This window comes from Psammomys obesus, unplaced genomic scaffold (assembly GCF_907164565.1).
Source record: "Psammomys obesus unplaced genomic scaffold, mPsaObe1.curated_primary_1811, whole genome shotgun sequence".
NCBI lineage: Eukaryota > Metazoa > Chordata > Mammalia > Rodentia > Muridae > Psammomys > Psammomys obesus.
In genome coordinates this window covers 10,882,299-10,896,926 of record NW_026586816.1, presented here as the reverse complement: position 1 = coordinate 10,896,926, position 14,628 = coordinate 10,882,299, and positions in this window count along the sequence as shown.

Below are 14,628 nucleotides of genomic sequence, written 5' to 3'. Positions count from 1 at the left end.
TGATTTTTAAAATTTAGGTGCCATATAGATATTCATTTAGGGATGAGCTTCCCTTGTTCCCTTGTTCTTTGTATTTTTATCTTTTGTGGATCTCTCTGGTAATTACCATATGATAAAAAATAAAATTTCTCTGACAAAGGTGGAGAAATAACTAATCTATGGGTGTTGTAATAAGTCAATAAAAATTGGCTTAATATTATATACATTTAGCAGAATAATTGAAAACCTTTCTCACTAGGCTCTATGTACTGTCTAGATTCTTGGTTCTAATAATGTTGCCAGGTATGAGTTACATTATGTGGACAAGCCTAAGATCTAAGCAGAAACTGGTTGTTTACTCCAATGACATCCATGCCCCTATAATACCAGGGGTTATGTCTTGCCAGGTCAGTCTTCATCCCCTTGGCCATGAGAAAATATGAATTAATAATATGAATGAATACTTTGATATTTCATCTTAACTTGGTCAGAAGGTGGGACGATTAAAAACATAAGTAAATGCTGGCATGGACATGGGGGAAGAGACATAATTACTCACTGTTGATAGGAGCACAAAGTGGAAGCCGCTGTAGAAATCATTGTGGATTTAAAAAAGCTCGAATTATAAATGACCAGGCAGTCACACTGTGGGGCAAATACTCAAAAGACTCTTTATACCCTCCTACAGACCTACCTGCTTGCCATGAGCATTGCTGCTCTATTCATAATAGCCTAGAAAGGCAAATAATCTAGATTCCTGTGAGCTAACTGACGGAAAATGAAAACATGCATTACTCACATGATGGAATATTATTCTGCTATTAAGGAAAACATGAAACTGGCAGTATAAATGGATACAACTGGAAACTGTCCTCCTGAGTAGGACAACTGAGACCAAGAAAGACAAGCACTGCATAGCAGCTTGAGTCTTCAGATGTGTGTGCTTCATTTAGAGTATACATACAAGTCAGGAAATGACTGAAGTGCCGTGGAGGGGGTGTGTGTGGGTGGCTTCCAGATAAGGAGAAATGGGGAATAAGGGACAGGTTAAATGGCATGGGAGATGGAAGAATTGCATAGAGTATGGAGTGGCATAGCTAATACTGAATACCTTTCAAAAATTCTTAAGGAAGCCCACCACTAAGACCAGCTTCCTAAAATAGATACGTCCACACGTCAGTCAGTCTACAATGTCTGTACATAGGGGGAAACTTTCACCAATCAGCTTGTCCATAGATTATCAGACCTTTTAATCGGTTTCTGATCTCTTACTCTTCTTCATATCTAGCTTTGAGACTATAGTTTTCACATGCTGCTTGTTTCAGTTTGTAGCTGCTTCCAAATTCTGGTGCCCAGGGTATCATGCTCTGAGTGAAAGCAGATAGAATTCAGTCTTTCAGACTGCTATAAGACAAGCATTAAATATTAGACCTTGCCCAATATTTTTTGTGCCTTCTGAGAGGAAAGCCTGGATAAGAGAGATTTATTTACAGTTCTCCTGTGGTAGGCTGAATGTGGGAAACACGTCAAATTCTGTGGGGTTTCCAGCCCTTGGTTGTGGAATTTTCCATGCAGTATTTTTAGAAATCAAAGCAAATGAAGAAATTCAGGTATGATGTTTCAAATGTTTGAATAAAGGCAGAATCACAAAGTTTATTGTAATTTTCATTTGTTATAGGGATTTAGTGTTTAATGCTAAAGAAAAAAGTTACACTGTGATTAGCTGAGACTCATAGGCCAAGAGGGATCCAACTACTTGGGGAGAGAACAGAGCTGTGTTATAAACACCACCTTGAATATAGGAGTATGCATTGGGTAGGATGAAAAAAATTGTGAAGATAGAGGAGAAAATTACTACACAAATCCCAAAGGCATGCGTATTCTATCTTCCTTAAAACATTCAGTAGATAGGCGAAAATCAAGGGGACAATTAGGTACAAAAGATTTGGGCTCAAAATATGGAGTTGTTATAAAATTCATACTAAAGATGGGAGAGGTTTTTTTGGCTTATTTTCTTAAACAAAAGTGCAATATAAATAGGAGCTCCACAAGGAGAGCAACAGAACCAAGAAATCTGGGCACAGGGGTCTTTTCTGGGACTGATACTCCAACCAAGGACCATGCATGGAGATAACGTAGAACTCCTGCACAGATGTAGCCCATGGCAGCTCAGTCTCCAAGTGGGATCCCTAGTAAGGGGAGCAGGGACTGTCTCTGACATGAACTCAGTGGCTGGCTCTTTGGTCACCTCCCCCTGATGGGGGAGCAGCCTTACCAGGACACAGAGGAAGACAATGCAGCCAGTCCTGATGAGACCTGATAGACTAGGGTCAGATGGAAGGGGAGGAGGACCTTCCCCATCAGTGAACTTGGAAAGGGGCATGGGAGGAGAAGAGGGAGGGAGGGTGGGATTGAGAGGGAATGAGGGAGGGGGCTACAGCTGGGATACAAAAAGAAATAAAAGCTAAGACACCAAAAAAAGATTTATTTACTTAATTGATTTGTTTTACAAAAGCATCTTTTAAGAAACAGATGATAAGTAAAGATCTAAAGAGCAAAACTCTAAACAGGATTGTTAAAATCATGTCTTTAAGTTGTTTCTACAGGGGCAGGGAAAGCTGACTTTTCACACCAAGTCCTCCACCTACTGTCAGACTTTTACATCTTCCTCTTCTCCTGCAGACCCTCCTTGCCTCTGCTTAGATGCAATCTTCCTCAAATCTGTTCACCTTAGGGAGGCTGTAAGCCATCCTTCTTCTCGCCTAGGACTTTGCACTTAAGTGTTGTTTGTGGCAAGAGTAACAGAGTAACAAGTGTTTGGGTTTTTTGATTTTGTTTGTTTGTTTGTTTTGTGTATGCGTGTGGGTGTGGGTGTGTATGTCTAGAACATTTCAGGCCTCCTGGAAGTGGCTGTGACAGCTGGGTGGAGTAGCTGTTTGAGGGCAGTTGTGAGAAGTCTCACCATCAATTTTACTCCTGAAAATTCTACTATTACCATTTGGAGAGAATTTATTAACGGAGATAAAACAGTAAACTGATTTAAGGTCCCTTCTACCATGCATACTTGGTAAATATATGCCACTGATTATTTATTTTTATAATTTTTAGACAAGATTTTACTATGTACCCCAGGTTGACACCAAACTCATTTTTCTCCTGAATTTTCCCTGCTAGTGCTGAAACCTTGGGTGTCTATTACTATCCCAGTTGTGTCACCATTCCTAATGTTTTCGCTCTAAACAGTCAGAGGAAAATGGGCCCTGGGTATCTGTGAAGAACCACCCATAGTGTTTAATAAGAACAGAATAAGCAAACTCGGCAGTTCCTCCATAAAACTAATTTTTCTACCTCTAGTAAGAAAGAATCCTTAAATATATTTCATGAACATACTGATTCACTATTTCATTCCACATATATTAAGCACGAGATACCTGGCAAGCATTGCTGTAGGCACCTGATTGGCAAAGGTAACAAAACAGATAAGACTCTTTCTTCTTGAAGCTTAGATTCTAGGGGTTATGGAAGAGACACACAGAAAACTAGACATGATTGGTATACTAGAAGATGAAAAGTACTGAGAAATGAAAATGGGCTATGATAAGAGAGAGTGGAAGTAGGACAAAGGGGGAGAAGCAGGCACACCTCATTGTGCTACAGCCCAGAAGGTTTTGAGAAGTCTGTCTCTGCTACCCACGTGCTTAGTCAACAATTTTGTTGTTATTTAAAGTTCTATTGATAAATATTTTAAGTTTGAGTGCAACCTCTTTAGAGCTGTCCCTTTCTTATTTGGTTGGTTTTACATAACATTTTAAAATATTGAAAAGGCTTTGCTACCTTGTGGGCTATATGAGAACTGAGAACAGAATGGAATTTGCCAATTGGAGGTAGTTTACCAGGCTCTACCCTGAAGCATATAAAACTGAGAAATTTACTTTCAGGGCAAATGCTTGTATGCGCACAGGGGAATGTACAATACCCTGAGACTCTCAGGTTTCTTCATTTTTTTCTTCTCGCAAGTATACTTAACAGAAGGCAAAAAAGATTGGTATGTGCAATAGAAATACATTTCAATCAGCCCTCACTCAGTTATAATTATGACTTGATTATGGATGGCTTCTTTCTCTGTTCAGAATGCTAGGAAAAAGGATGGAGCCCATATTACTCCTTAGCAGCAGTCAGAAGAGGACCTACCAGTTATTCCTTGATCGTAAAGGCTTACCTCGGCCACAAAGCTTTCCCCACCTGGCATTCCATCACGGTTCACAAGTTACAGGAGTTTTCACAATGATCCAGAATGACAAGGATGCCCCACCCCACCCCTTTCCCTTTCTTCCAATCTCTCTTTATTCCTGTCTCCTACTGCTCCCGAGGTAAACTCAGGTTACTGAGTTTCTTTGCAGTAGTAAAGAGAAAAACATCTGAAGTTGCCATGACTTGATAGAGTGCATGGTTGCGACAAGTACATGAGAACTGAGACTGTCATATTTTATACTTTTTAAATTGGCAATGTGATGTCCATCAAGCTATAGGACAATAGCTTTGGTAATCCCCCACACATATATTCTAACCATTTGGTGGGTTCGCTAGCAGCATTTCTATTGATCAGAGGGAGAAACAAGTATTTGTTTTTGCATAACCATGACTCGAACAAAGCCCCGGCTGAGCCTCGCAGCTTGGGAACCTCATTGTTGCCCTTACATTATAAGTACATGAATATTTGTGTCAACTAGTAAATATTCATAACATATGCTACACTGGGACAGTTTAGTGACAATTACTAGTTTGACACCTTCACATTTTAGGCATTTTGAGGAGAGTGATTTTAAGCCTTTTGTATCTGAGTCCACCAATATGGCCTACCTGGCTTGTCTCCATGGTTCTCCATAGCCCTTTACCTTTTGGAGTGGAGACTTGATTTTTGGTATCCTGACTAGCATATGAGCACCATGGAGCAGGAAACTCTCACCTCGCCTGATTCCATGGATCCAGGACAGTGGAAACTGTTTCAAATCATAATCATAACAGAATAAAACGCAGGAAAACACGCTGTAGTTGCATGGGGACATACTTTAGTACACATGTCACCTTGGCACATCACAGGGGAAGACTGTCGTGCTACCAAAAGTTCATTGGTGAAAACTGCAGCAAACTTCTGGAACGAGTGCAGTTCAGTGCGCTCAGGTTCGGAGAGCTGGCTCATCTGCTCATGGCGGCTGGGAATCTTGCTTAGCTGGCAATTGATTTTCCTAACAATGATGATTAATACAAGATACAAAAACACCCTCTGAATCATCAAAGAAAATTAGATTCTATTTAACAGAGAACCTATGAGCCCCCATTAGATGCAGCTCTTAATTATTTAAAAATCTATGGTTCGCTGTTAATCAGGCAGCATGAGTAACTGGAGGAGTTTATTTCCTACTCCAGCAGGGTAGCCCTGGTTTTGCTGAGATGAGGCAGCTTAAATGCAGCATGCCTCCAAAAATGTCTGAAGGAAGCGGAAAGCAAATACAGTTTTAACACTTCCTAGCTTGGTATAAAATCTAATTGTACAGAATATTGACACTAGGAAAAAATATTAAAATAAGAACAGTCATATCAATCCTCAGTAGCCCCTGACACACACCTACGGGGTGGCAGTGGCAAAGTCTTCTTGGCTTACTGGCCCACAGCACCTATAGCTAGGCTGTAGAACTTCCTTTGGGTGGATAAACAGAGACAATTATTTGACGTCCCGCACCTGCTAAGAATGGGGTTTGGAGGGAGAGAGCAACCAGGCTGACATTGCTGCAGGCTGTTGAGAGTAACAAAGTGAAGCATCTAGCTCACTGGGTGGCAAGCCAATCATTATCTTTTTAGTTCAAAGTCCTAAAAATTAGAATACAGAAACTGCACTGTGAGAGATTGGCCGGCTGGGAATTTACAAACAGCAGGTATCTTGGTTCAAACGGCCATGGTAATCTGCTCGTGATTTTTTATTATTACTTTTAATATCCCATGATTGCAACATATGCCCCATAAGTCTGCAGAATGACGCGAGGTGGGATATCACTGTGTGTGCAAAGAATCCCTAACGACCGCAGACCACCGTGGCCGGCTTTACAAGTGCAGGGGTGGGAACATTTGAGATGTAATAATGAGTTTTAGGCCCAATTCACTCAGGGTGGAAGAAGTTAATAACCACGGGAAGAATGTATTAGTAAAAGAAGCCACTTTTAATCAGAACAGTAGCAAAGGCTTTGGTTGGGAATGTGAAGCTCAGGAGAGGACGTGCCAGGGCAGAGGGGAGAAATAGAGCACCTGCCTGGCCTCCTTGCTGTAGGAACTTCAAACACATTTTTTTTTTTTTAATGCACACTCTTTGTTTTCTTGTTAGCAATTGAGGATTTGGGATTTCTTCCATTAAAAAAAGAAGTAAAAAGCTGAAAACTGAAACCGAACAGCTCTTCTTGGATCTTGAGATCATAGGGCAAACCACTGCCATATAAACCAAAGGTGGACAGGTAGATACAGAGGATTTCAGCTCCTATGAGCTGAAACCTTGTTGGCAGCCCCAGTCAGGGTCCAAATGCTGTAAGTGACATATTGCTAGAGGCTTAACGTGGATAAACCTGAAAGATAAGAACTAAGCTATGGGCAGATGGCAGGGGAGGAAAACTCCCCCTTTCAGTGGACTAGGGTAAGGGAGTGTGGAAAGAGGGAGGGAGGGTGGGACTGGGAGGAGTTGAGGGAGGGAGCTTCAATTGGGATATATATGAATAAATACTAAAAAAAAAAAAATAATACTAATGAAAAACAAACTCCAGGGTAGTCAGTATTGGAGCGTATTGGGGAGAACATGTTTTTATGAATTTTGTCTTCAGGTATTCTCACAATGAAGATCAGAGAAATCCTAGTTGGGAGGGGCTGGGGAGACAGGGGTGAATCTGGGAAGAGTTAGGATGAAGAGTAGAGGGAATCTGATCAAAATACATTATATGAAATTCTCAAATAATTAATAAAATATTATATAAGAAGAAAGACCAGAGAAAATACCCATGTTTCCAGCAGGCATAAAAGGAACTGTGGGTGTTTTTCAGTATGCCAGAACATGCTGTTCATAATGAACAATGACATTAAACTACTGCACCAGAGTCCTTAAAGGATATATGTCTCTGGGGAGGAAGCTGAGGATGGCGGTGGGAGAGCAGATCTTGGTAGGTCACTTGGCTGGTATCAGAACCTGATTTGAACACTTGCTTTTCTCCATTCTTCTTCCCTGTCTTCTCTTCTCTGGACTTTCGGGGGAAGGTTCCCACACACAGGCGGTGCATAGCCGCCATTTCTTAATGAGTTCCAGCGTGAATAGTTGTGATAGCTATGGCTGCACACTGCCTTGGCTAGTGTGTTCAGAGTTACAATTGCGTAGAAAGTGGAGCTTTGTTTTACGACGAACTACACAACTGAAAATAAGCTCAAGGAAGAGAATGGCATAGCTAATGTACCCATTGTTTGCCATTTAGGAGAGTCAGCCTAACTGCAGCCAATAGAGATTTGGGATGGAAATGTTTGTGCAGCCAACATAGCAGCCCTTGCCACATGTGAAATATGGCCAGTTTGACACAGAACCTGAAACTTTAATTTTAAATAATATTAATGTTAGCCAATGAGGGGTCCTGGCTACTGAATTGGTAGCATGATCATAGTCTAAGCCCTTTTTGACTATATGTTCTGGACTTGGAATGTCTGAAAGGGGGATATTTAACAGTTATTCTTTCTTTTTTTTTCCCCCGTTTCTCTCTAATGCTGAAATATGAGCGATATATTCAATATGGTCACATTGAGAAGAAGAACAAAGGATCCAGCGACCTTTCCCCTCCCATATCTATCTTCAGGGTCTTAAAATGAAGGGAAAGTCTAAATAGAAGCTGGGAACATATACACATAAGTCCAGCCACATTGGTGTTCCCTGCCTATCACTCTTTGAATGTTTCTTCAGTGAGTATAGACTAACTCTTGGATTTATTGAGACCATGGTGGCAAGGAAAATAAGCAGAGCCTCTTTTTTAAAAAATGATTTATTTATTATTAATTACAGTTTACTCACTTTATATCCCAGCTGTAGCCCCCTCCCTCATTCCCTCTCAATCCCACTCTCCCTCCCTCTCCTCCCATGCCCTTCCCCAAGCACACTGATAGTAAAGGTCCTCCTCCCCTTCCATCTGATCCTAGTCTATCAGGTCTCATCAGGACTGGCTGCATTGTCTTCCTCTGTGTCCTGGTAAGGCTGCTCCCCCATCAGGGAGGGGTTTATCAAAGAGCCAGCCACTGAGGTCATGTCAGAGACAGTCCCTGCTCCCCTTACTAGGGAACCCACTTGGAGACTGAGCTGCTATGGGCTACATCTGTGCAGGGGTTCTAGGTTATCTCCATGCATGGTCCTTGGTTAGAGTATCAGTCTCAGAAAAGACCCCTGTGTCCAGATTTTTTGGTTCTGTTGCAATTCTTGTGGAGTTCCTATCCCCTCCAGGGCTTTCTATCTCTCCCTTCTTTCATAAGATTTCCTTCACTCTGCCCAACGTTTGGCTATGAGTCTCAGCATCTAAGTAGAGCCTCTTTAAAGGGATTCAGCATATTGTTTTGGTATGCTACCTAGTTAAGTCAAAGGCACCTGAAAAATGGCAGATAGAGCAAGATCACATTGACCTTTGTGTAGTCACTCAGGAACAACAGAGGAGATCCTCACACCCAAGAAGGGAGGGAAACAGCATTGCCTTCACATTAAAGCCCTTGAAGTAGGAGAAAGCTGAACTGAGTTGTTAGACTAACTCTTGTTCTTCATACTTCCTCAGATGAATCTCAGCTCCCTCCTCTTTCTGCAGTTAGGTGTAATGGAAACAACTCAACCTTCTCTTGGGGGCCTTTGTTTCAGTGGGTCGCCATGTTGTGTAAAACTTATGTTTACATTACTCTGATTGATCTATGCTATTCCAAGTGAATCCCCAGATCCAGCTAAGACTCTCAGGGTCAGAAGCTTTTGTTTTTCTACTGTATGTAGTTTTAGACTTCAAAGTACCAACTAAACTAAAAATATTGAGCTAGAAAGTAGCTAACACCATGTTTATTGAATATGTATTGGACAATTCTGAGACAAACCCCCTCCCAAGAGAATCTTGATCTGCAGATTTCTCTGAACATCAACACATGGGTGAATCTCTGACTGGCCATGCCTTACACAGTGTGTAATACATGGAGCACGTCTTGCTAGGGAAGGCGATGGTAAAGGAGAAGTCATCTTTTGGATGGTTGGGATTTTGTCCTACTGAGACCTGAGAGACTATGATACCCTTAAATTGTCCCGAACAGCAGGGAAGACGAGGATGCTTATCTACCTGCTCCCATCTTTATCTGAGGCTTTACCCTGTGAATGGTCACTGTCATCCCACAACTTCCATATCCTTTTGTTAGGTTGTCACTTTCTCTAGAAACAGCTCAAAGAAAGGCGTATGTAGGCATGAGCAGGAACCTTAATGTGTGGTCCACAACTATCTTCAAGAGCTTCCAATGACCTCTAGAGTGAGCTAAGAATATGACATCAGTGTACCAAGAGTATATTTCTCAAGTTTTCAAAAATATCAAGTTTATCCCAAACTACTGTAGAGGTTGTTCTACCTTTTAGGGGAAGTATAGATACCCAAACAGAATGAAAGAAAATTATGAGATGCTAAGTTCAGAAATGGAGGCCACGATAAATTAGGAACTTCGTTGTTTTAGGGTCTCAACTTCCACTTGACCTCAGTGTATCCATTGTTTCTCCACAAGAGCTTCTTATCTTCAGTCTCATCAGCTACCACCAGCTACTGTGCATGGTGCTTGCTTCCCTCTGCCTCTCAAAGGGTCCACGTCCACTTACATCACTCTATGAAAGCGTCTGGGTTGTGTATCCCATTGGTATAGAATTCTGTAGATTCTCATAGTAAATGTGGGTATTTTGGTTTTACTAACACTATCTGTTGCAGCTATAATTCTCCTGCTTGTGAGTGAGGCCATTCTGGAGTACATAGTGATGCTCTGTAAAAAGAGAGAAAATAAAAATAAAACAACTGGACATAGTGGTAAACACCTGTCTTCTTGTCACCCAAGAGTCATGGTCATCTTTGGCTTCGTTATGAGCTTGAAGTCAGGATAGGAAATATGAGACCCTATTTTCAATACAACAACAACAACAACAACAAAAATATCAATCACCTGTCATATACTTTCATAAGATAATTTGTGATTCTGAAAACTCAGACGCAAGCAGATGTACAAATCATTAAGTCATACACATTGTACCAGATCAGTGGAGTTGCTAGTTGGGGCCTGGAATAAACATTGTTTCTTTGCTTCACGGCATCTTTTCTTTTCTATCTTTTCAGGTCAATGCATTCAGGATGCCTTGCAAGAGAAGTTGGCACCCCAGGACCTGCAGAAAGGCAAGTTCCCATCCACTTTTCAGAGAGGAACCTGATTGACCTTGATCTGTTCCTGTCTGACTCAGAGGCATTGTTGACTATAGCCCCGGAGCTCTTGAGACATGACTATTTCCAACTGATGTCTGCCTCAAAAAATACACACTGAATGGAGATAATACCTTAATTTTATGCTGATTGCATGGAAAAACACTAATATTTGGGACATACTAGATAATATGTATGTATCTAGCTTTGTTACATTTCTTTCTTTTACTTGTAAAATATAGCCATTATTTACTATTTATTATTATGTACTTTAATAGTACATATACATCTATCATAAAATTTCTAATGACAGTACCAGGCCTAGTATTTGTTTTCTGGATAGTTTTAGGGTAGTACTATATATAAACTTGTTCTAGTGAATAATATGGATAAAGTCTTTGTGTTCGTGTTAAACATAAGCAGTCGTGGTTAGCTTGCCCTTTTCTCTTTTACTTCATTCTCCCCATTTGTTTAGAGTATAGATGAGATGCCTTGTAGCATGACAGCCGCACTGTGGTTATGCAACGATGAATTGCTAAATTGAATGAATCAGTGAAAATGACCTGCTGTCAAGGGCATGTTTTTGTTTTCTATTTTTATTTTTTTGTACTGTATGTGTGTGTGGTAGGAATGGTTTTATGCATGTTCACACATAATGCTGGTGTGTGTCTGTGTTACATGCATGTTGAGGCCAGAAGTTGACATCAGGCATCTTCTTTGGCCATTCTCCACATTACATATCAAATGTATAACATCTCTCACTTGAGCTCTGAGCTCACTGATTTGGCCAGCCTAGCTAGCCCCTTGCTCCAAGCATCTACAGTCTCTGACTCCCCAGTGCTAGAATCTCGGGCAGCCAGCCATATAGCTGGCCTTTTTTGTGGGTGCTGGAAAGCTAAGCCCGATTCTTCACACTTGCCAGGCAATGCCAATCCACTGAGTGCTAGTCTCAGTGCTCAGTGGGTTTTAAAGGAAGCTGTAGCATGCTTGCCATCATATGGTCATATGAAACTCTACTTATCTTGAAGCTTTGTCCAAATGGCTCTGTTTACGGCACTCAAGGTTTTGGTTAGGCACAAATAAATGCACTCTAAATGGTAGAGAGTCTGCCTCTCATATCACTCCTCACAGCTGGGGCCAATGACCCCCTGGAATCTTAACTTGAAATAATTTTGTGGAAGTTTTAACTTTTTAAAATCCTATTTCTTCTTCATCAGAGAGGCAGTTAAATTGCCCTGTGAATAATTAGTTCTTGAATTCGTGTTTATCTAGCATGTAAAATAATGGCAGATGTAGCCTGCCCCTCAATGACCGCATAGTAGGCACCACTGCTCCCTGCCACCCAGAGCCGTTCTCCAGGAGCATCTTACTTAATAGCTGCTGTAAGACGAACTTTTAACTACCTGCAGCTACTTACCTCTCTCTTCAAAGAATTTCCTACTGCCTACGACAGCAACCTGACCAGGAAATACTTAGAGGTTTTATGACCTGCTCCTGACATAGTTTATGACCTGCTGTTGGGAGGTGCCTACTGGAAATAGTGGACCAAAAAGGAAGAAAGAAGTCCAGTACTGCTCCCGATTGACCAATTCACGGGAGTAGTGCAAACGCGAAAGTCCATTGTAGGATCTTGGCTAGACACAATTCAAGCCCAGTCATTCCTTGGCTATTTGCCTGCCCTATCCTTTTCATGTATATTTTCTTTTGAGACAACTTTTTCAGTAAGCCACCTTGACCAAAACACCTTCCTCAGGCTTCATGAGAAAGCTGATAAATAGAAGACTCACCAATGGAAACTATCATAGTTCCAGTCTTTTAATTCACTAAAAAATTTTCTAAGTATGATTAGTCTTGCTGGTGGGTTTAACAGTATGTCTGTACAGGTGCCAAGCTTCAAACGAGTTGGTGAAACTCCTATTTGTGTTTTGACTACATTCATAAGACTAATATTTACTGTAGGAGGGAGCTTGTTCCACTGTGTGATGATCTATCAGATGGTATGAGAAATCCGGCATGATGTCATGTTGCTTTCTTAATCTCCCTTTCACTTAAACCTTCAAACCACGTAGAAAGAGGATCCTCAAACTAAGGAAAATATCCCTTCCTTAAGATTAATTTTACTGCTATATCAATGAATAGAACCAAGGAACTACAGATGGAAAAGTGGTTTGGGATTGTCATAAAATTGATTTCAGGCTCAACAGGGGCATGAACTTGCTGAGAAAGTTCTTTGCAATTTCAGCCAGGAGCCCAAAGGAAATTAATATGTAGATAACAGAAACATAACTAGACTTTTAATAGTAAGTCAGCCACAGAATTCTGGTGACAGGGTGACTGATGAAGAGATTCTAATTAGGCAAAGGGAAGAAAAGGGAATGAATGCATTCCTCCAAGGACCAGGTGGAAGGGTTTCCATCCTCTTGCTCGGGTATTGTACTCAAGATTGGCTTTGCTCACTTACTCCAGGGAGATGGAAAAGGTTGAGTAGAAGTGTGTTTTGTGTGACATTATCTGTGGTCTCTTTTCTTCACCATTCATGAATTCATGGGGAGCTGCAATATAAATGGAGAATATTGATCATGGTTTTAGATTTATTATAAAAATCGCTGATCTGGAGTATGGGGGCACTGCTGTTTGCCATTCCCATCATCAGTTCTCTGTGAGTTTGGTGAGTCTGTATGTGAGCTGGCAACCACATAGGGTATATTTCCTAAATAAGTCACTGATTTCTCTCAGCCTGATCTCTTTCTGGGAAGTTTAATCCTTTCAGCAAACATGTTAATGTGTTCATTATATCTAGGGCCAGTGCTATACTCAGGTAGAAATGTCGGCTCTGACAAGGAACAAAATATACAAATAGAACTTCATATCAAAATGGAGAGAAATGGGTTTTAAAAGACATGCAGCTGAAATGCCATGGAGGGTGTTTTAAAAGGGGAGGAAAAAAATGCAACTTTAACTACAGTGATCCTTAGAGGGAACAGTGGTAGGCCCATCAGATTAATATTCCTTATATCCCTGTGTACACTATCGAGTAAGCCTATATGTCACATTGTGAAAACCAATGTCTTGATGTACTAAAGCTAGTATGCTGGTATCTTTAGGCACTGAAAACGTTTCATAAGGACCGGGAACATCCAAGAGGCATTTTATAGAAGCACCTAAGGATTTCAGAAAACAGAGTGCTAAATGGAAAATGTGCTTCAACAGCCTCTAGAAACAAAGCCCCAAAGATAGATGATGCTATTTGTTTATTAAAAGAACATTGTTCAAAGTGAAGACTCGCATTTTAACAGGTCAAAGCTGTCAGGGTCATGGTTTTCAAAAATCATCAAAAACAAAAAGGGTGAAAGACAGAAAATGTCTAATCACATTTGCTTTCTGTGTCTCTGAGACTGAGAAATAAAAGCAAAAACAAAACACACACACACACACACACAGGAAGAAGAGAACTACAAAGATAAAGGAGAGAGAAAGAAAAAGAGAAGGGGGACATTTTTTCATGAATTTAGCATAGACTGTATGTTATATGTTTGACTATATTTTCAAATAGAAAAGTGGAAACTTCCACCGGTTTCAAGGTAAAAGCAAGGTGGATATTCAAGAAACTAAAAAACATAACAAATACCAGAATGTTTTCTTGCACTCATCTGTTTCAAATTGGTAGCAGACTTCAAGATTTTGGTTTTGTTTGTAGATGAACTGTATTTTAAAGCATAAAAAAGCAACAGGAAATAGCTTAAGCATGCTCTGTTTACCAACTCTTTCTTTATAAGTCAACGATGTATCTGCTGTGCTCAAAACACTATGGGGGCATCAAGGATGCCAGACGTAAGGTTTTCACACTTATAAACTTGAAATCTAGTTAAACAGAGAAACAACTAAGTATCTCTGACTGATGCTAGTAAGAGCTAGGCCCCTGCCAACACTCCACATGCTCTCGGGAAGTCAGAGGAACAGTAGAAGTACAGTAGAAGTGAGTACATAGGAGTCCATTGAAGTTAATTTGATCAAGTTCTCTCCTGCTGAAGGCTGGCTGCTGACTGCAACAATATTGATGAAGAAGAAGAAGAAGAAGAAGAAGAAGGAGGAGGAGGAGGAGGAGGAGGAGGAGGAGGAGGAGGAGAAGAAGAAGAAGAAGAAGAAGAAGAAGAAGAAGAAGAAGAAGAAG